Source organism: Pezoporus flaviventris, unplaced genomic scaffold (assembly GCF_033815535.1).
Source record: "Pezoporus flaviventris isolate CSIRO_AGI_PZ_B2104156 unplaced genomic scaffold, CSIRO_AGI_Pfla_v1 ptg000007l, whole genome shotgun sequence".
Lineage (NCBI taxonomy): Eukaryota > Metazoa > Chordata > Aves > Psittaciformes > Psittacidae > Pezoporus > Pezoporus flaviventris.
In genome coordinates this window covers 88,249,030-88,273,085 of record NW_026892555.1, presented here as the reverse complement: position 1 = coordinate 88,273,085, position 24,056 = coordinate 88,249,030, and positions in this window count along the sequence as shown.

Here is a 24,056-nt window from a genome sequence, read left to right as displayed (position 1 = left end):
AAACCAATGCATTAATACACATCCTGAATGACTCAACCTATTGTATTTGCTTTTTTATTTTCATTCCTTGCATTTCTCAAATACACTACTACTGAAAATTACATTGTTTTAGTGATGCATAAACAATGTACATGTAAGCTCTTAACATGCAAAGCAATCACATTAACAAGCCAATATTAAGCTACTTTTTTGTCCTTTTTTTTTCTGGTAGTAAATGCAGAACACAATAAGTTCGATGTGATTTATAAGGTGTTAATAAACCCTTAGGTAAATAAATATCTTTATGATTCTAAAGGAGTCCTGAGATTGCCAGGCAGCCTTAGATTCATAGCTGCTTGCGCCACAAGAATAAAAACAAAAGCAAAAAAGTTTTTAAGTACAGTCAGAAGTGGCTGATACAGTGAGATGGTTCCCTCTTCTGGCCAAAGCTGGAGGAGGCTAAATGATGATTTTAATTGAAATCAGATAATTTGTAGAATTAAAAACATTAACGTAAGTCCAATTTTACTTTACAACAAATTAACCTAAACATTTTTACAATGTATTTTCATAAATCAGTTCAGGGACGAGGTAATTTTCATAAAACTCTTTAGTGAAGGTCATACAGCTGGTCTGTGGAACTTCATATTTAGATTACCTCACTGATAAACATTAGCATAGGCCTCAGAAACACGTGTCCCACTCACTGTTCTTATAATGAACATGCATTCCGCAAAAGAAGCAAAATACAAAAGACAGCTAAAGCTAAACTGAAAGATTACTTAAGAGCATATTAAAAAACCCCAAGAGTCATTCTCTTGTTGATTGTGACTAACCTTGTAATTTCCAACAGTGCTCCAATCCAAACACCTGCTGGTTATCTATGGCCATGGAAGTGCAATAATGATGAATTATATATATTACATAGATAATTATATATTTTTTTAATACGTACTGCACCTGAGAACCTATAACAGTGCCGGTACTCATTCAAGAGCATATATTATCTTTTAACACAATGTAAATACAAAAATAATCTAATATACGATTTTGTACCAAGAAGGCAGGAAATACCAAGCTGAACTGAAAGAGCAACTCCCTAGGGCAATCAGCAAAATATATTTAAATTAATAATATCATTTTAGAGTTGAATACATAATTTTCTGGTTTTATGTAGGCAGAGGCTATTTTGGACCTCATCCAAGAAAATAAGATCAGCAAAATAAACAATGTATAAGCCAGAGAAATGCAAGAAATAATGATAATCAGTTGTTACAAAATATCAAAGAAATAAACTCATCTTTAAGAATCACCACAATATCATACAACAGTGTTAAAGCTACTTGAGAGTTCATTCAGAGCGCACTTGGCAACAGTTAACCACAGGAACACAATGCATAAGGACATCTAACAAAAGAGCTGAAAAGCTGCAACACACTTCCAGGTTAATTCCCATCAAATGAAGGGGAAATGGGACTTCCACAGGACCCAAAGTTTTATTCTGATTCTAAAGCTTTAACAGATAATGAAGAATTTAGGGGTAATGTTAATAGTCAGGTTATTCTACTGAAATGCATGTAGAAGTAAGGAGAGACATAAAACGGTGTATCTGATGCTTCACAGTAGTTTGTTATAAGCAGACTAAGTTCAGCCATTTGCCTAGCTTGAATACCCATCTACTTGCCTCTGGGCACCATTTCTCTCACATCCACCCCTCTTTTTAAATTATACCCTGGAGAAATTCCCTGAAATCCGAATTTTTTAATTTTTTTAATTTCTTTTTTTTCAATCCCAATTACTGCAATACATTCCTGGCAAAAGCCAACATTAAGTTTTGGAGCTGAAACAATGTGCTATCCAAACTGCTGCTTTTCTGGGACATTATATTGCCTCTCCTAGGGGAACTGCAACTGCTCATTCACTGAAAGTCCTATAGGCCCTAACTGCTACAATAAAAAAACAATAGAGAGATTTCACTGTACAACACACGTCACTCAAACTGGAAAGTTACCTGCTTAATGATGAAAAACTGGGGAAGAACATGATCGAATATTTATTCCATTCTCTTGTGCTTTAGGACTTATGCTCTGTTAGATTTCAGTATGAACTCACAGAACCAAAGTTCTACAAAAAAAAGTATCCTTTTCCCCTCCTGCAAGTTGATGTGGCCAAATAATTCTGAATTCCTTTAATACCGCTTCTTTTTCTTTCACTTGTCTTGCTTCATTTATTATTCAGACACCGAGCCTACTGCCTGTGGTTCACATCCTGCTTTTTTTTTATTCAGGGAAAATCATAGCAAGTCAATCAAAGCTTAGTGTTATAAGTAACAAAACAGGGTTAAAAGCAAACAGAGCATACTGTTTTGGCAGCCAACAGAGAACTGGGAAGCAAGAACATGGATAGGGAAAGGGAAGATTTTGAACAAGGTGCAATCTTGTGTACACACAGCAGGGGAAAAAAAAATAATTTTTCCATTGAAATTGTTCCGTAAACTGGTGAAAAAAAAAAAAAAAAAAAAAGGCAAGTCTTGAAGTCTGGCTTAGAATGAAGAACTATTTACAGTAGCAAACAGAGAACAGCCAAGGCACTGGATTGAGTACTAACCTATAACCATCCATCTCAAGCTGCTGCATGTTGTGCACTATGGCTTTGTGCCATGCCAAGTAGCACTCTCACAGACAATGCCCAGACTTGATCTGCAGGCTAGCACAGGACAGAAGCAGTTCGCAATACACAGTGTGGACTAATGGCGACCTATTCTAGGAGAAGGAAGACAAGGAAGGGATAAGAATGAGTTTATCTTTTAAGGACGCAAGTTTTTAATTTGCCATTCTAACTCTCCCTTCTATGAATCACTTGGGCACCTTTTACATACAACTTAGAATCATGTTTTTCCAAATAAGATTTTAGGAAAAGAAATAATTTTATGAAGCACACTGACCTTAAAAGAGCTGGATTTTCTGACATAATAGCGTGCAGTTGCAGGTTTTTTTAACAAGTTCTGCCATAGCACTCATAGAGGTGCTGTGAATGCTAATTTATGAATGTTTATAGCAACAAAATATCCTTGTTAAAACCTAATTTAGAACTGTTTCTGGAAAAGTAAAGACTATAACTTTCAATACAAACAGCGCCTTATACATCACTATACTTTGGGGAAAAAAAAAAGTCAGGAGGTAAAACAAAACACTCCACTTGGTTTCCCATGACTATTTTGTCCTGGAAGTTCAAGGTAATTGGTAAATTCACTGTATTTGCTTTGCATGGCAAGGTTTTGGTAGTGAGGCACAGGGCTACAGGTTTGGCTTCTGTGAGAAGCTGCCATGTCCAATGGGGGCTAATGCAGCCAGCTCCAAGCTGGACCCACTGCTGGTCAAGGACAAGCCCAGTAGTGGTGCCTCTGGGATAACATATTTAACAAGGGGGAAAAATTACTGTGCAGGACCAATAGCAGCCAAAGAGGAGTGAGAATATGTGAGAGAAACAACTCTGCAGACACCAAGGTCAGTGAAGAAGAGATGCTCCAGGCACCAGAGCAGATTCCCCTGCTGTGCCAGGCTGTCCCCTGCAGCCCATAGAGGTCCATGGTGGAGCAGATCCACCTGCAGCCCATGGAGGACCTTCTGCTGGAGCAGAGGCTGTGAGCTTGTGCTGGAGCAGGCTCCTGGCAGGACCTGTGGCCCTTGGAGAGAGGAGCCCATGTGGAGCAGGTATGCTGCAGGACTTGTGACCCTGTGTGGGACCCCACGCTGGAGCAGTGTATTCCTGAAGGCTGCACCCCATGAAAGGGACACACACTGAAGCAGTCTGCTGCTGAAGGGCTGCACCCCATGGACGGGAACCACACTGGCTTGACAGGATTTTCAGGGAATGAGCAGCTGCAGGTCTCTTAGGAGAGGCAATTAATGTCGCAGACAAGTATCAGTTGGAAAGCAAACTCCTCCTGAGGAAGAAGCAGCAGCAGAGGTGTGTGATGAACTGACTGCAAACCCCTTTTCCCATCCCCCTGTGGCACTGGGAGGGAGGAGGACTAGAATTCAGGACTAAAGTTAAGCCTGGGAAGAAGGGAGGGATGGGGAGAAGGTGTTTTAAAGATTTGGTTTTATTTCTCATTGTCCTACTCTAATTTGATTGATAGTAAACTAAACTCCTCAAGTCAAGTCAGTTTAGCCTGTGAGCGTAGTTGGTGAGTGATCCTCCCCTATCCACGAGCCTTTAGTTGTATTTTCTCTTCTCTGCTCTATTGAGGAGGGGAGTGACAGAGCAGCTTTGGTGGGGACCCGACATCCAGAAATGGTCAACCCACCACACCAATAAAAACAAAATCACTTTTAAATGGAAAAGGTTACATAATATTCAGAAACATCAGAAACATTTTGTAGATGAATTTAATATTATGGGCCAAAATGGGACTTAAGTAATGCGTAGTTTTATGTTTTGCTTGCATTGAATGACAGTAAATTTTAATGTTAGAATGATCTAACATTTAAAGGTTTCCTTAACGTATGCTATTTACACAGCAGCAAGATTTTCATATAATGGCAAGCCTTCTAAAATTTGACTTCTTGGAATAAATCTGTGAATTAAATGCTACTTTTTATGTAAGCTCAACTTATATAAAAGACTGACAAAGAAAGTTTTTGCAGAGCATAAAATCAGAACGTTTTGAATATTCAGACAAGCTTTTTAAATGTCCTTTGTCTCAGATGATTTGCTTCCCGAGTCTTAACTTCCCCAACAATGCCCACATTAAAAATGATAACATTACTAGAGGACATATAATCTTTCCCCACACACAGAGTCCAGCTGAATAAAGAGGAATTGAGAGAAAATTTCTGCCAATTTCAATGATGATGAGCAGCACAAAGTAAGGCATTTAATTGTCAAAATTAATGGCAAGAAAGTGCTAGTTAATAAAAGTAAGTACAGGCAAACAATCCCAAATTTCTAAATTTATGAGGAACCTATATTAATTTACAATTACTAATTTTATCTAAAAATACTGATTCTATATAAACTACTAAATTATTATTTAAATTATATAAAATTGCTAAATTCATACAAATTACTATCAGTCGCTTTATACCATTCTGTACCTAGTTTCTAAGATTTTCTTGGTGCAGGAAAAATATCAACCAGAATGTATTAATATTGATATTGCCATTTCCCCGAGTAAACACAGAATTTGATTACCATAACTAAGAACAACAAACCCAAAAGATTAAATTTCACACTTGAGCACTCTGAAATTTTCACATGCCACCCTCAAGCAGCATTTCCTTTTGCTTTTTAAACCAAGTAACAGTCAGATTTTAGTATATGAAGATTTTAGCAATGTTTGCGGCAGATCTCATTGGCAGACAGCTCAAAACTTGAGTCATGTGTGTAGCAGATTTTTGGGAAAGTTAAAAACTTGGTATTTAGATCCTCCTCTACTACTCAAAAAACAGGTTCTTAAGAAAAGACTCTATCAGTCAATATTTGCTCTGAGAGACGTTACTAATAATTCTGTTAAACAGCCATGATACTACTTTGTTCCATACACCATTTTCTCATAGTTTTCAAGACAAAAAATTAATCATACCCTCAAAAAGTAAAAATAAACAAAAAAACACAATAAGAAAAAAACAAAACAAAAAACAAAAAAACACACACAAAAGAAAAAAAGAAAAAAAAACCACAAAACCAACCTATAATACACAAAAACAAAAACAACCACAGACCTCCAGATTACATTAAGAATTTTGGCCCTGACTTTTAAGTGACAGAAGCTCGCCTTTCCATGAAGTTCATGGACGTTATAATTTGGTATAATTCAACTTCTGATTCCTGAGGATATCCACATAAACTACAACTAGACTAATTTCTTTAAACACACATGTAAATTAGTTATTGCACATATTATCACATTGCCTTTCAGTTTTGCTTTCTAGACTTAATAACTATTCTTAATTAGTAGCAACCATGGAAAAACATAACCAAAAAAACCCACCTACAGAGCTGGGTAAAATGCAGAGACCAAGTAAAACACAGCTTAGTTTTTTTGTCTTTTTGCAAAGTGGGTCTAATGTAACTCTACATAGCACCAACTTATAAGGCTGTACCTTGAACAAAGACCAGAAAAAGCAAATCAGATGCATACATAACAATTTACTAGAATTTAAAAAAGGTAAACCTAAGCAAGGTAAAGATCTCTTGAGATATCATCTACAGGTTCATAGATGATTCGTTACAATTTGCCCAGCTTTAACCCTACAGCTTTAGAAGGTGGCCTAATAAAAGCCAACAGCAAATGGCAGACTCACCTTGAGTGTCATTCAGTTTTGCAGTCAACTGGCATTCATGCCAGATGCACTATTACATGGAAGGAAGGCGCAATGTTTAAGCTGTGACAGTATTGCAAGGTGTTCCCTCACACACAATACTCTGCAATGACTGACAGACATATTTATGCAGACAGTTTCTCAGACAGGGCTGCATTTACAAGGGATGATGCCAAACACTTCTTTTGTATTTCTGAAGGCCTTTATGCTGAGATGTGACTCTTGACACTTTGGCATACTGATGTGAAAAGCACGGATATATTTTCCTGCAGTTTTGCGTAAGACATATGGGAACCGGAACACACCTGTCACAAGTTGCCAACTGTTATACATAGCTTATAAGAAAACATAACCTCTGGGAATATCCAAATGATACTAATATAGTATGGCTAAGCAGACAGGGGCCATAGTCAGGCCTGGCATGTAAGGGCACAACTGCCATTGACTTCGGATGGTGTAACACTGCCTTACACCATAGCTGTACGTGGTCCCAAATGGCTCTCAGTTTTAAAAAAACATTCATGTTTGAGTTAATCACAGGCATAATAGTAAAGATACACATATACACACATACATACAAATATATATATGTATATAAAACAACCTTTATTTCTTTCAGGGTCATTATGACAGCATTTGAAGTAGAATGAAGCAGAAATCACCTTTAAGCTATTGAATAGCTTTTTCCTGAACATCTTCATTCAGAACATACAAGCTATTTCAGTGCCTAAATAATGAGTTCAATCACCCACAACAGTTCTTACTACAAGTTCTCTAAAAGTAAATAAAATTGAAAATGTTACATATAGAGACACATCTGGAAATAGAAACAGTAAATTTTCTGCAAAAACAGTAGGTTAGGAAATTATTCTTCACCCACAAGTTGAATAATAAGATACGAACTGCTGAAAATTGTAGAAGATGCACAAATTTCTGAAGTTATAATGGATAATATTTTTAATCAGAGTAGGGACAACAATGCAGAAAGCTCTGCAGAAAAAATGGACAAGTATTTCCAGAAATACAATCATCTATGAAATTTAAATAATTTGTCTCCTCCTAAAAATCATTATGAAACAGCAGTATATTGATCTGTACTTCCTCATGTTTTCCCACAGGTAAGCTGTTACACTTGCATCCTTATTCAACTTACGAGCATCTGCAACATACAAACAGGTAAATGACTTTTATAACATACCTGATAAAAGAGGCTTAAGTTTCATTCAGACCATCAGTTTGTTCAGCTTGCCCGCAATGTCCTCCTAATATTGAAATAACTTTTTAGTCATTCTAATAGCTATGATTCTGACCCAACAGCAAATCAAACAACAGGGATTAGAAGCCTAAGTACCACTTCATCTATACTAATAGCCTCAAAATCACCAAATATAAAACCTGTATAAATTGGCAATCTAAATTATCAATATACAAAGGGAAGACAACCCGCAGTTGCACAAGTCTCACACCTACTCCTGAAACACTCCTCTGTTCTGGCTCCTCTCCCCTAGTCAAACCCTAGCACATTCCTAATAGCCAACTCACAGAACTTCTTGCATGGGTAATACTTTACTATAGTTTGTTTCCATTAATTTTGCTTGTCATTTGCACTGAAACAGAAGTCAGGCAGCATGTTTTAATTCCTGTACAAACTCGTAATAAAAACCAAGTTCATACCCCTAAAAACCTTGCAAACCCCAGTCTCACAATATCTAACATAATTACAAATGTGGTTTCAGAACCTGACCTTGCATTCCAAAAAGTGCTTCAATGAACCAAAATTCCCAGTATACCGAGCAGAAGCAGCAACACGTCACATAACACTCGAAGTCCATCACATCCAATCAGTACAGTCAAGTGATACACAACTTAATTTGTGACTGAAAAAGCACAGTTACTGAGTGATGTGCATCTAGCAATGCCACTTCCTGCAATCATTTTTATATCAAACCCAGGGGAACACTACTGACTAAAGAAACAACCGATAATACTCAAAATGAGAGGTCTCACTAGATACAACAGGAATGGCAGCATGGTCCTAAGGTAACAGAATCTCTAACTGAAGTCCCCGTTCCTAAGAATAGGGATCAAATAATAATAAAGGAAAGCATTTTATATTTGTATCAACTGTGGGTTAACAACCAGACTGTGCTGCAAAGCACCTTCCTCCTGTGATCTTCTACAATAGTTGTCTTCAGAACATTCAAAGCAACATGGTATAAAAAAAATAAAAATAAAAAATCAAGTAATTAAGTAGTTTAGATTTTAAACCCCTGTGCTTAATCTTAAGATTCTTAACATCATGAACAACGGCACAGAATATGCACTCCTGAAAGTCATTATCAAAATCACAGAAGGTGAAATTTCATTAAAGAAAAAAAAGTGCAACCAACAGGTTTAGACTTCCTTGGGATATTCTGCTATAGACAGAAATACAGAAAAGAATGGTACTGGGTTTGTTTAGGTTTTAAAGGCTGGCTTTCTGTAGGTTTTGAGTCATTTTCAATTTATGTACAAAGGAAACTAACAGAAAATTCATCATCCTCCTGCACTTTTGTCTCTTTTTTTGTGATGATCTATGGTACTGCCTAGATGATTATACTTCACCATCTGGTTAACCTTATCAGCAAGACACTAGAAAACAAATCCTGTGCAGTACAATTTTATCTATACTTCAGTTATTCTGATCACAAACAGTTACCCAAAACTATGAAAAATTGTTATGGAGGCTTGAAATGTGCTGCATAAACCACTCTTCACTGAATTCAACTAAGAGCTCCTGCACTCTTCATGAAAAAAAAAAATCATATCCCCCCCCCAATGCCACTCATGATCATAGCTCTTTTGAGTGAGAATATGCTATGTTAGATACTAGACAAATGGATAATACTGGCTGGTACCACAGTATCGGGAGAGAAGAGCACCCAGAAGCAGGTTAAAGTTTTCTAGTTCTGGTAACATATTTTTGATCTCAGAAAAATAAGCAGCAATGAATTTTTCCATTTGAATCTTTGGGGCAAAATAGGCATGCTTATCCTAACAAGTTACACTTCAAGTCTCACACAGTGGTCATCCATATACATATGAGAAAAAAAAACACACCATTTGCAGCATAATAAATCAGCGAAACTAAATACCTCATGCCCTACATGAGAAAGTCACGTTGATAACTATAAGTAATCTCGTAATAAGAAAGTTACTTTATTAGAGGGACGTATTTCTGTGTTAATTCTATGAAAATTGATCCTTCTCAGTTTTTGAGACACTAGAGTCTCCTAAACAAGCCACTGAAACTTAAAATCAGTTTTGGCCATGCTAGAAAGTGAAGTGCAAGTCATCAGCCATACTGACCAGTTCTTCTAACTCCTTAGGGAAAAGATTTGCTAGAGTAAATTGTGACTGCCCCGCACAGGTCAGTCCATATCCAGCAGGTAACATTCCAAGTAGATTGTCCATTCTTAACTTTTCGATGCAGCAGTTTTTAAAAACAGAAATAAAATTTATCATTTTTAGTTCTATTTAGTCCCATGCACCATAGAAGGTCATAAACAGAGATTTGCTCCGTAAATGAATGCAAACTGTTCTACTTGTCCATAACATTTCAATAGCAGAGTTGCTCTGGGTTTCTGCCATGGCCTTTATCCACCACCGAAGTGATGAACAAGATGAATAAACCACAAGGAGGTAGGGAGAAATTACCAAGGAAGGCAGCATGGAGTCAACAAATTGCATGCCAGGTCCTAATACAGAGCACGGTTAAGTGTGTGGAAACTCTGATCTCAGTGCTATAGAAAAGATACAGTATACTGCATCCCACTGGCTAAAGAAATCGCAGTAGCTGGCTTGCTATGAATTACAGTAGTCCCCAGAAATTCTCTAATTTATGCCAGAAACTGTTGTAATCCCTCTCTTGACAAAGCCTTCTGTATTTCACCTCTCAGGACACTTGTATCAAATAATGCGACCACTGGGTCATGGACATTATAGGAATACACATCTTTTACAGCAGGACTTCAAGAGAGTGGGCAGCACATGCTGTTATTTTTGGAAAGAGCAAAGCCAGTATCTTCTGATAAACACTTCACTTGAAAAGAATTGAAAAATTTTTGTTTACAAAACAAAAATGTCAAACACCCCTTACATATTGTTACTCGAATGAGAAGCCAGTAACACAACACAGGTTTACCCTTAATATACAGATTTTAGAGAACTACAACCCTATTACAGTTTATATTTCACCAACCTCAAAAATTACCTTAGAGGACCACCACATCCTACTAACACTTGATGTTCTGCATTCCTAACGAATTGCATTACTCTTAACCACCTTTACAATCTGTCTTCCTCATACCTACAGAACGCCAAGAGCTTTGAAATGTATTATTATGCAAATATCTTGGGTGCCTTTACTACACATTTATATTGCAGAATAATCAATAAATTATTATTTCAATATTTATTGGAATCTCAGAATAAGAAAGAAGACAGATTACACAAATCCATCTTAGCTGATTAATGGCTACTCCAGCAAAAGGCATACACTGATGGAGTGGGTCAGTATGCAGACTATATTACTGAATATTTCAGCTGGGTTGTAAATATAGTATCTGTTTCTCTTAGGGACTGTCACACTGAGTGCAGTATAAAAGGCAATAAATTTCAACAGATTAATTAACTCTTTGGTTACTGGGGCTGTGTGTCACCTATCCTGGCACCTAATAAAAAATCCTTTAATGCCAAGACATAAAGAAGGGCCTCTTTGGAAATGAGTTATTAACAGCATTTCGTGAATAGATGGAGAAATTGTAGCCCAGCCATTTAAGTGTCATAAAGTGCAGCAAAGGCTGCTGGAGGCCTCTGAGGGACGCCAGGCAATACCATAACAATCAAATCTGAGATGGAAGAGGGATTGAGCTGTCCACTCAGAATTTTTATATTGTCAAAGAGCAGCGAGGAAATAATGTGATCAAGAAGTGAATTAACCTTGTGTGTGAAAGAAAGGGGATGATCTGATGGAAAAGGCAGTAAAGTAAAAATCACTCCATAATGCCTACATTGCAGGCTGGTCATGAGGGGCCCCTAATGTCTGCAGGCTGTCAGTGAACAGATCCAGCCCTCTAAGTACCACAAACACATTACCTGCATTAGTCTGTAATTGGAATACATTTATTCATACTTTTTAAGTTCTTAGGGTCCTAGTGCTGGCTAACCACACAGCATTAATTTCTGTAAATGTTCTCTGTTTCCATCTTTGTGATAGAACATGGACAGTCTTCTGGGGCAATTAATACTCAAAAAGGGATGGAAGACATATATGTCTTATACCATGTTACATTTATACACATGTCTATATCAAGCCACACTGTTTAATCTTGTTTCCTTGGTGTCAATTCCCTATAAAGCTATGCTGCCACTTGTAGTAAATAACAAGCTGCAGAAATTTGCACTGTTAGAATTGACACAACCATATGGGAGGACTATACCAAGGAGAAAGTAATCCATATGAAATCTAACAAGGTTGCTTTGACCTAAATGTCTTTAGGAACATGCTAGTCAAGCAAGAGGCAGTGAAAGTCATATAGCATGCTTCTATTACATAGGAGTGTACAATTTTATTTTATTTTTTTTTCCTCTTCTTAAACAAGACAATTTTTCCTTGGACCACATTTTATGAAAGGGATGGGCACAATCTAGGAGTAGATAATATCTACTGGACACAAGCCTCTTACATATATATCATTCACAATCAGATGTGAAGGCCTAGACGTGAGGCCTAGTATAAATAAAAAACCATGCGTGGGTACGTACACTTAAAGTGACCCACAAAGATAAATAACACATAGAGTGGGTTCACTTTTAAACATACAAAACATCAACTGTATCTTCTATTATTAAGGCTGCCTTCCTCATAAAATATTTGTTCACTATTACCTTAAAGCAGGGCATATAAGAGTGCAATGAAAGCTAGAGACCATCTAAGCAATTGGTTGCAGCACCAATATATGAACTGTGCACAAGAAAAGCATCCTTTAAAGGTCCAACAAATCCTTATCCTGACTACAGAATGTACTATTGCTGTCCAAGAATTCTTACGTTACAGAGGAAAATTTAGTTATTATCCATTCCAACATACTTCAGTTGATCAAACAATCAAAAACAGATTGAGAAATGCAAGGATGCAAGGTGTTCTTGTTGTTGCCAACAGAATTTAACAAAACAAGTACATTTCCTAACCAGCCATTGCCCTGACAGGAAGTGCACAGAACTTCTGGTATAAGCAAACTCTCTTAACAGATACGTTCAGCCACCATCCTGGGGATACCACTCGCTCCTGCCTTACAAATCTCCCCAGTACAGCCCCTAGCACTTCTGACTCCCAGAATCTGAATGCAGTTTTACTGTAGCTGAAAAGATTTATTAAGAACTACTGTTGCAACTGATTTTCAGAGGACCTAGAGTAAGTACTATTGCAGCTCTCACAGTCCACCCTTTCCTCCAACAAATTGAAACTAAGGGAAAAAATTTGCAGCTGACATTTCTGTAAATATCACTTCTTGGACAAGCTTTGGTGAAGCTGCATGTTTATATTTATGCAGAGGATTTACTAAGAGTAGAAAGGGATATAAAATAAACGATTTCATAAACTGAAAGTACTTACTACTCATGGGGAATATATTCTCTTCCTGAAATTCTATTCAGCCGGTCAACAATAGCAGAAGTTAAATGAGTTTGCAAAGTTTTGGACATGCTTATATAGCAAAGAGATTACATTATGAACATAACCATTGAGTTACACTTCTCTGCTCCTTCAAGATTGTCCACTCTCTTACAAGTTCATGACAAACATAGAATAAAAACCCTTTTGTCTGCCAATATTATATCCACTTCCAGTTGCTACAAGAAAATACACAAAAGCTGACGCTAGGAGCATCTTTCCAGGGCATGAAAAAACACATCCCTAATCTTTCTGTCCCTTTTGTTCAACCAGCCAAATATTCAAAGCACCTAAGTGAACAAGCAATACTGGAGAATACATTCAAAGCTGAAATTATGTTAGTCACTTCCTGACTCTGAAGAACAACAAATAATGGACACAAATCTATTACCCAAGAAAATGCGGAATCAAACTGTGCAGCACTGAACAGATTAAAAAGCACTTGAACCCAAAATATATATATAAAGTGTGTGTGTGTGTATATATATATATATATATATATATTTGCAATGGAAGAGCTGAATGAAAAAGTCTTTCTCCAGGTCTGCAGAACAGCTGTGATGGCCAAGCATGGCTCAAGTACAACAAAATTAAATCTAGCAGAACTCCAGGCACAGACTGCCAAGCACTGGGTGCAGCAGGGATACAGAAACCACTCATCCTTCTCTCAGACTTTCAGTTCAGTATCAGGTGAAAACACCTCATCATTTTTAGTAACCTCACACTGATAATCCAATTGCTTAAAATGAAAAATAGTTTTGCCAAAGAATATTAAATTCAGGCATATCTGCTAAGTCTAATGGCATTTGAGCGCATGACCACAAAAAGAGCAAGACGATGATCAATTTCTCAGACTCTCAGTTCGGTGGGAAACAGCAACTTATAGCTCCTCAACACACATTACAAAAATTGACACCTGTATGAAAAGCTTGTTTAGTAGTTCAGTTGCATTTTTGGTCCTTAAAACTTATGACTGAATCCACAGGCCTCATCTTCTGTTTACAAAACAGGAACTTTAACCCACAAACTACTAGGAGGAAAATTTACTTAACCCATACTACTGTTCATGTTCACATTCATGATCATAGAAGCCTTCGTAATCCTGATTAACTCTTATATTTTATTCAACTAAAATCACAGAGCAGAAACATACAGTTATGCATAAATAAAAGTGACAAATGCCTTGAACCAGCAAAATTTTGAAAAGGAATCACCCTATTTGCAATCAGCCTAGATTGTGAAATGAAGTCAAACTCTCCTTAAAGTTGAAGCATTCTGGGACAATGATCACCAGGTTGTGAAAGAAATTAATGAGCTCTAACAATACAAGTACTACTGCCCACTGTGTTATAAATGCTTCCCTCCTTTAGTTTTCTCACCTATAAACAGGAGCTAGAATAGAAACAGCATGGTGTTGAAAGACTATTTGTGAGAGTATACATCATCTTCAGAAATAATCGTACACTCTATGAGTTCAAAGCATTACAGATAAATTGCTGGACTAAAAGACCACATTTCTATGCAGATGACTTGTCACTTTGGGAAGCAAGCAAACAAAATTGTTTTCATTCTTTCATAATGAAAAATGTTATAAACAGACAGTGTAAGTCATGAAATATCACTGTCCATTGGTCATATCTACCACCACATTCAATCACTTTAAACAGAACTCAGTTCAGTTTTAGTCATGGAATTTAAATATCTGCATGAACACTCCAGCAAATGTTTCTAAACACATGTAAAACACTGAACATCAAGAGACTGAAGAATCACAGGAAAAATTACAGAAAGAAACTTTGTTTCAATCTAAAAAAAAAATCTGTCATTTTTTGGAAGAGTCACTGAAATATGTACAGATACCTCAGCCAAAAGCAGTGGTTCTGGTTAGTAAGACTGGAACAATTGCGCTGGTGAGTGAACTATCAAAAAGTTGCTGATACCTTACAAGCAAAGAACCATGAAATAAATATTGTCATGTAGCCAGCTGCTCTTCTAATACAACTGCAGTATATAATGTTTTCTGAATGGCTGATTGTGATTAATGCTTACACAAACAAGTAGAATAACACTAACCATGCTCACCAGCCAAGGCATTTGCCACAGCCAATGACATAAGATCAGCTATTCATTTTATTAAATCTACAAAAGTTATTTTTTCTCTTTAATTTCTTATTCTCTCCTGGAGTAAATAAGAAAAGTGATTAATTGCCAAAATTGAATGCATTGGGTACAGAGGACCTAAAGCCCACTAGTTTCTATTTAAACAAAAATTGTTCAACACTACCTTTAATCCTTTACAATGAACCCTGCTGGTACTTGCTCATGGAAAGATTTTCTGCCACCAGCTTTTGTGCCCCTAGTGATTTTCATCTTTCTCACACACCATTAATAATGCCACTGCTCCAGGTATCACTAAGCAATACAATTAACAAAGCCCAACTGCACTGCAGCCTTGCCATGTTGCAAAGTGATTTGGGTCTATAAAGAACATGCTGAACGCCTTGGCAGAATTGGCTGGACTATCCCAAAGCCATAATGCTGTATAGGTTCAGGGAAAACAAAACAAAACAAAAAACCCAAACCAAAAAACAAACAAGAAAGAATTAAAAAACCCACACACCTAAAACTCCACAAAAAAATATACTGCCTTAAACATAACCAAGCAATTGGAATACAACTGTAATAAACTGAGAATAATGAGCATGTTATAATGCTACTTAACTTATTTGTAAATATCAGTTTAAACTGCTTAGCAAAGGAAAAAAGCTTGTAAGATGGACCATGGGGAAAAAAAAAAAAAAAGACTCTAGATTATTGGCCTAAATTCAGCAGCAGAGTTAGCAATTTATGGACTTGATTATACCTTCAAAATGAACAATAACCCAGTAACTACTGCAGTAGAAAGGTACTAAATTTTTATGATATGGGGTAATCAGGTTGGCTACCAAAGACATAGCAGACATGCTGCAAAGAAGAAACAATTCACATTAAAATAGCCATGTAACAAATTCCCTTCTTGAAAAGGAAATTTTTCTTTATATGATGTCTTTAGCAGACTGTAGGCTGTTTCTTTAAATGAATGCATATGACACAATTTTCAGGCACAGCTGGTTACAGAAACAAGCACTGCACTGTACATCATGTTTAGAAATAAATAGAGCTGTCATACCTAGATTCATATTGACATTTACATCAGACTTTTAATCTGTATAGATTTGACATATAGGAAAAAGTCAGTCACCCCACATATAAATGATGCTTACATATTCATAATCAAAATATTTTTGGTTATTTACTCAGTAAAGCAAAACTAGCTTCTTTATACGTTTCTACTGTGGCAGCGAACAGTCTGACGTTTCAGCATATTTGGAGACAGTATGCTATTTTATTGCAATTACTATTTCCAGTGAAAAATTAAGGGGTAAAAATTGTGGCGATTTTTCAAAAGAATAATGTATTCATTTTTGTAGGTCAAAAAGAATTGTATTCTTTGCTTCATGGTGTAATGGGTACTCACAGACTGTGGAATTAGCAATTTCATGCAAAACCAGTAAACTTTTCCCTTCTATTTAGTGCATGAGTTGTTAATAAAAATGAAATAAAAAATGAAGTACCTATGACAACTCAATAAGCACTCAAAGGAATGGAATGCTTATTTAATTACTTAATGACTATGGAAGTTGCTATAAAAATGCTTAAAATTAAATTATAAAATAGAAAATTCAGAATTTAATATAATATCCAAATGATTTTATGCCTCTACTATGTTTTTTTTCAAATTTCTTGCTATCTTCTAGAACTTAGAACAGCTTTTTTATTGTCCTCTCCTGAATGACTGTGTAATGAGTTGAGCCCAAAGCTGGGCACTATCCCTGCGTAGTTAGATTGTGGACACATCCATAGGGATTTCCAATGAAGTCACATATGACACGAGACATTTTTTAGGACATTCAAGATATCAATTTATCTTTGTCAGCTGCATTAATCATGCCAAAAAGTATCTTTCTGTTCAAGTATTTCAGATAGATTCTGAATACATTGTATCTTACCGCGCTTCAAAAAGCCAATACACAATGCTTTAGAAAGAGAAAGTTTACCAATATACTTAATGAAAAGAAAGCAACATAACACCAAAAATGCTGATGAAGCTGAGCCTTCAAAGACACAACTCTCTGTGTCTTTACCTGAAGGTACACATACAAATTTTATCCTTCCAGTTATTTACCAAAATGTGTGGAAAGCTTGATTGGTTTAGTTGGTTTTGAAAGCCATATATTCACAAGCTAAGAGCTGTAATGTTTGTCAAGCTCACTGAAGGATCTAACCATGCTTCTTAACTGGGTATTTCTTGAAGCAATAAAATTTTAAGCGTAATCCACAGCCCAGGAGCTCAAATATCTGTGAGCCAAGGCCAGGTTTTAAGCAGCACACTGTGCAATGTTTATTCAGGCTTAAGTTGTGAGACTATGTAAGCTAAAGCCTGGCAGCAAAGTAAAAGGGAAACAGCAAATTAAACTACTACTATTGTAGTAACTCAAGAGCTCAAGTGAAACATACTAACATGACATGGTACAAAAGCCTAGCAAAAGTCCTGCAGATTAAGAAGAGACACTTGACAGACTAAGGACTGTCCTGTTCTGAGTAACAACAGAGATCAACACTTCCATAGCTTCTGGAAATCTTACCAGATGTCTGTATCGGAAGTGGCAAGATACTAGTGCTTCACCTTGTGGCATGTAGCCCTAGCTAACCACCACCTGTGTTAGCAGTTGATAGTTGCTGTATATTGGAAATCATGTATAATATGCTTGCACTCTATGTACAGCAGAATATGCCCAAATAAAGCAATCCCATAGAAGGCATATTATGCCAAATGAACTGTACATCATTATGAATTAGTACTTATTTCTATTTTTCCCTGACATTGCACATTATCAATTCCCCTGGTCAGAGAGTATTTCCAATGTAAGCCTATACAAACTTGAGCACAACTGAAGCCCTGCCTTGCTTAAAAAATCTAGAACCTACAGTAGTAATAATAAAGAAGATTCAAGCATAACTAGGAGACCTTCTTACTAATGGGAAAAAGACATTACGCAAATGTGCACAATTAAAAAAACTGCTATGAAAGGATAATACTATGAAAATTCTAAGAGCTTCTTTCAGACATATATTCTTCATGCATTGAAATATCTACATAATAAACATTTTATACTTCTGAAGTGCTTGCAAATGGGGGGTGCCTTGGGGTTTCATGGGGCAGGGGTGTGTGCTGGTTTTCAAAATCAAACCCTGTCTCTCCACTCGCAACTTTCTTAAGGTAGCAATTTCCAATAGTATTGATTATTTATTTCAATGCACAGGGTTTCCCCTGGTCAGAAAACACAGGCAGCTGTTTGCTATTAGGTGGGAAAGAGATGGTTCTTCAGGGATCTACAGCAGTCAGCAGCTGGACAATGATCATGTGTATGTCTGAAAACATGCAGCACCCTGCTGTCTTACAAGAAGATCACCAGCTGGCTTGACCAGACCATTAGCACAAGAAATCAGAGGTTCTGTTCACTGAAGTGGAAAGTAAGCCATGCCAGTAAACGTGCACTGACAATATTAGCAGTCAAAGGTATCAACTAACTCTGCTTGCTGTCTTTGTACATCATAGTAACATTGAAATCACAGAGACAAAACCAAAAATCAATACAGCACTTGGAGATTAAATACAACTTTCTTGAGAGAGAGAATGATACTTGGGGAAGAAGGGGTGGAGGGAAGGATGGGACATGACATGGGACAATAACAAATATAGTTGCCCCTACTCTTCTTCTGTACAGCTCTGAAACTTGAACATTTCACATTTCTAAAGGCATTTTAGTTACTTTCATTGTCTTTGTGCCATTTTAGTATAAAAGATCAGGTAGAGTCTTGAATAGTAGGGTCTCAGAGTAAGAAAAAGCAAAGCAAATTACTCAGAAGCAAAGCAATGCTCTTGCAGGCCCAGCACCCCTGGTCCACACATCCAGACAACAATCATTAGCCTGCACATTTTTTCCTATGGCCTTTTAACATATGGCAGACAATGGTGAGATTGTATAGAAGAAAAGATCTGCTCAATAAATCACTCTTGTCTCACTAGTTCACACTGTGGGAAACCAGATACGAGACATATCTGGTAACAGAAAGAAGTACTGATGACACCAAATGCTACAAACCAAACCAGAATGCATCTTTATAGCAAAAAAGAGGTCAGAGGGTGAAACTGGCAGTTACAGAAATCTCAAGACTTTGACAGCTTTGATCACCTGCCTGCTGCAAAGCTTGAACTACATTTTTCACCAACATAACCAGGGAAGCAGAATCTGGCACATGTCAGTTCAGAAGAGACTCCACTCAATGCCAAGTAGAGAACATCTGTGATGATGACTCTCTGGATACACTAGTAAATTCTCTGTATCTTTTCATGGATGGAATATATAACTTTATGTTGACTTGGAGCAGCGACAAGTAGTCTCAATAGTAAATATTTTCAGTGGGTACTCTTTGCTATAGTGCGCCACACAGACCTATTCTCAGCTGTAGGGTAGAGACTAGAATAGCTTAATAGAACTTTTCATTAAAATGATTTGGCATACAGATGACAAATTCTCAACCCTTGTAAAATACAGGCAAGAGTTACACAAGAGGAAGATCTGCATTCCCTTCTTACCTTAGCCACTGAAGTCCATATAAACTCGGACATACCATTGTATCTTGTAGCATACCAGTTCTGATGCCCATAAAGCAGTGACAAAGATACCTCACAGGAGTGCTGTTTTACCAATTCATGTTTGAAAGATACTCACAAGACACTATAAAATATCATAAAAACACCCATGAGTACAAAAAAAGCAACGTGAGAATTCATTTCAGAACCCTCCCATGCATAATGTTAGTTTCTTCAGGTTACATTATGTTGTAGAGTTATTTCACAATCTTTCTAGCCTTCAGAAAATTTGAGAATACATGTAAAAACCTATTATTTATCATACCAGGTCTTTAGTAATAAATGCAGTATATTGCTCTTAAGTGCAATAGCGGCTAATTCCCAGCTGAATTTATTTTTCTAGCACATCAGCAAAGCATATAGAATTCTCTGACTCAAATTATTAACTGATATTATTAACTCATCCAGCAGAAGAAACCACTGAAGTGTAACAATTACTTCAAACCTCTGTTAAGAGGAATCAAGATGTAATGATGAATGAACCTTGGAAACTCAGGAATTTTTATTCAAATTTATTTCCACACAATAAAAATATTCTGATATTTATCTAAAAGTATCATTCTCTAATCAAACCTCTTCAGACCTATTCTCTCCCTAAAGCCACCAACAAGAAGCATAAAATAGACTTCCTATTCTCCTTCCCTTCTTCTGAGAAATAGCAAAAAATCTTATTTGTTTTGTCTTCCAGGAATATACCTTGTTTGTCAACCACTTACCTTCCAAGTTCATGTACCTCAAATACTGTATAATGTCTCCAGCTACCCATGGCCTTTACAGTACTCTTCAATCCCACATATAGCCAAGTTGAGAATCTGTTAAAGCTCCCTACAGCAGCTCCTTAATTGAATATTATGGAGGTCAGGAACTTAAATAGCTTCAAAAGATAAAAAAAAAGTGATGGAGGAGATGTAAACTAGTGGCCATTAAACAATCCAGACACAACCTCCATTCAAGTTACTAGCGCAAGCCAGACAGCTATGCTAGGACAAGGACTCCTGAATGTTATCTTCAGTTCCTGAGACTCCATCAGAGAGAGTGAATAAACAGATCTCTGATCTGACCCAGTATTTGTTCTTAGGTTAGTCCTCAAGCCCAGATATCCCTCAACATTTCATCAAAGCACACATCACAACTCCAGTATGTATAAAAAGCCACCCTTACTGAGCAAACCTCCCAAATCTTACACTTCAAGAAAGAACATCTATCACATCTTCACTTCTTAGAAGTAGGGCCTGAATTCAGACTTTGCAACAGCCATGTCACACCCTGTTATGCACAGTCTAGAAGTCGCTAAACTACTAAAAAAAATAAAATAAAAAGTCATGCTATAGGACAGTGAGAAATTTTTTTATATAAAAAATTCTATCAATCAACCTGCCTCACTAGCACTCTTTGTCTCCAGCGTAACAGAAGACCCGCAGGCACAAGTGAGACAGCTTTTACTCACAGGCTCTAGAGTGTCATCAGTGTAACATTGTCAATTTCAGGTCATAAGCCTGTCCAGAACTGCTTATGAATAAAAAGAAGTTACTCTAAAGAAGGCTGCCTGTGACATAAACTGACTGGTAAAGTTACCTTAACTCCCTCAGATCATGTAGTACAAAGTAATTTGAATGCAACCAGGCTTAAGCACAATTTTTCTGACATCAACCAATTATGACTGCAAAATTCCTTACAATGTTATTCCAAACAAGTGGTAGAATATACATCCACACACCTACTCTGAAAAAATTACTTATTCTTTGCACTTCCAAGTATTAACATGCATATGCACCAGTGACAAGACAGGAATAATGAAGTTGTATCTAGACAGTTATCAACACTTGATAGATTATCTGTCTGGTCGTATGTCCCATGTTTTAAGTGCAATTTAAAAATCGGTATTACAGTACTTTGTAATGTCAGAGGCAGAACCTTAATTTAACTTTATAATTCTAGATAAAATAGCTTTCCCTTGAAAATGAAGTGATGCATCACACATTTCAAACTGGGTATTCTATAATCATAGAGCTTTTTGTTACTGTTAAAACTGCAATTTAGTTTCTGAGGCAGAAAAATGCAGTAGTACAAGGAATACATTAATAAAGGTTTTAAAAATTAGGCTAAGAAAAATCATTGCAGCTAGAATTTCAGGAAAATACAGGAAAGGACTCAGAAAACATTTATCAGAGAAGCCTAAAAATACACATTTTGAGGTACTTTTTTAATTGCATGGATATTATACTTAACTAGTCATCCACAGTTTGGATGGGATCTTATTCCCAAATTCCGTATTTATTTTGCTCTCATTCCACTGCATCTGAGTTAACAGCAACAAAAACCTGTACAGAGCTGGCAGGAAAACCTTACTGTGAAACATATGGCATTAAATTATCAGTAACACCATTATATTTGTCAACAGAATATTGCTCTTCTCCCCCCTCTTCCCCATACTAGACAGGTAAACAGTCTTTTTTCTTTTGTCAATCAAATTTCTAGGTTCACCCAACTCCCACAAGCTCAGCAGATGACAAGTTACAACAGCCAGAATGCACTTTCATTTAACCAAAATACTTACTTTTGCATAATACTTACGTGTTTTGAATGCAGACCCTAAAGCAAAATTCACAGAAAAATGGGAGGCTTTGCATGCAATTTTCCACCATTTTTGGTAAAGATCAATAAACTACATTGGGTTTAGCTATATTAAGACTCCAAGACTGCATCCTCATTTGCAGGTATCACATTTTAGTCAACAAAGCAGATTCTAAAATCATTTATACAAAGCTAAGAAAGCACACAGCTCTAAGACACAGGTTCAAGCTTTTGAAAGCTACATTACTTTGCTTTTCATGCTGAAATACAACAAAAAAAAAAACTAATTGTTTCGCTTCATTAACTTTATTTATCAGCCAGGTGGAAATGTTTATGGATACTTGTGTCATTAATGGCAGGCCTATGTACATGTTTCAAGGGGAAGCATTCCTGTATCAAGTAATTTTTGCACACATGGGAAGTATTTTTTACTCCTTTAAATACTTAATAGGAACACGTTATGCCACGAAAATACTACTGTCCATAATCCACTAGCAAACAGCAAGATGTGCACTTGTTAAGAATATTCTGTATATTCCCTTCTACTAACAAGAAACACATAACACCTTTGTCCTGCTATTTCCCAACCTACTGTATAGGGCACGGGTACAGGCATACCACTTCACAGTTGAAATATTAGAAATGCTCGTATTCAAACACCTGGAAAACAATCTAGTCTAGACAACAAAGACAACAAAACCTAACATGAAGCTGGCACGTCTAAATTGGATTGCAGTGAACAAAAGTTCTTGTCAACAGAACTACAGCCAACAGCATTACTGTATCTTCACTTACGCATTCCAGAAGACAGACACAGGATTAAGCACGCCTATACACAGAGTAAGCTTCCCTACTGGCACCTTGAGTTTTTTCAAAGCAGAAGTAGTACAGATGGGTACAGGCAGCATGAGAACTTTGAGATCCTTAATGCTTCCACTGCTTCTGCTTGTGATGTACAATATCTATTTTCTGGATAAAGAGAGAAGTTAAGCCCCCAGAGTCTGAATCCAGTACCTTTCATAAGCTCTAACTTCATTTTTAAAAACGATAAAAGAAAATGTAATTTGCTCTCCAGCTTTACCAGTAATCCATACGTGTTCATATTGCAGACTGCAAAAACATCTGTAAGATCAATAACAAACATCCTACTGGTCGTTCATTCTTCTGCTTTATGTAAATAAAACATTCCTCAACATACATCCACTCTACACTTCCGCAGTTTGAATAACACAAACAGAAACCCACACTGCAAATGGCAAAATGCACGTCCTTTACCAACAGGCAAGACACCTTTAGAGACAAAAAAAAAGTTCTACATTTCTGAACAATAAAAAAAAAAAAAAAAGTTACAGTAAGACAGCAACCAGACTGAAAAGTCTCAGGTATCAGGGAGCATCAGATTCACATTGGCCAGTGTGTCTCCTCAATGCTTTTCCTCTTCAAAAGGCCCACCTCCACAGGTTCCTCATTCCATGTATGGGTACTCAGTCAATCCCATTTAGTGGTATGATTTGATTTTTCCTCCTGTATCTGCCTGCTTCCACTAAGTCATTCGGGCACACTCTACTCCAAAGCTTGGCTCCTATGTAGTTTAACTTGCCTTCAAGCTTCACAGAGTTGGAAGCTTTGCACTTCCTCTTCATACCCGTTTCCCACCTAGCTGTAACTGGGAAAAAAACACCATCGTGGACAAGTAGTCACTCCACTT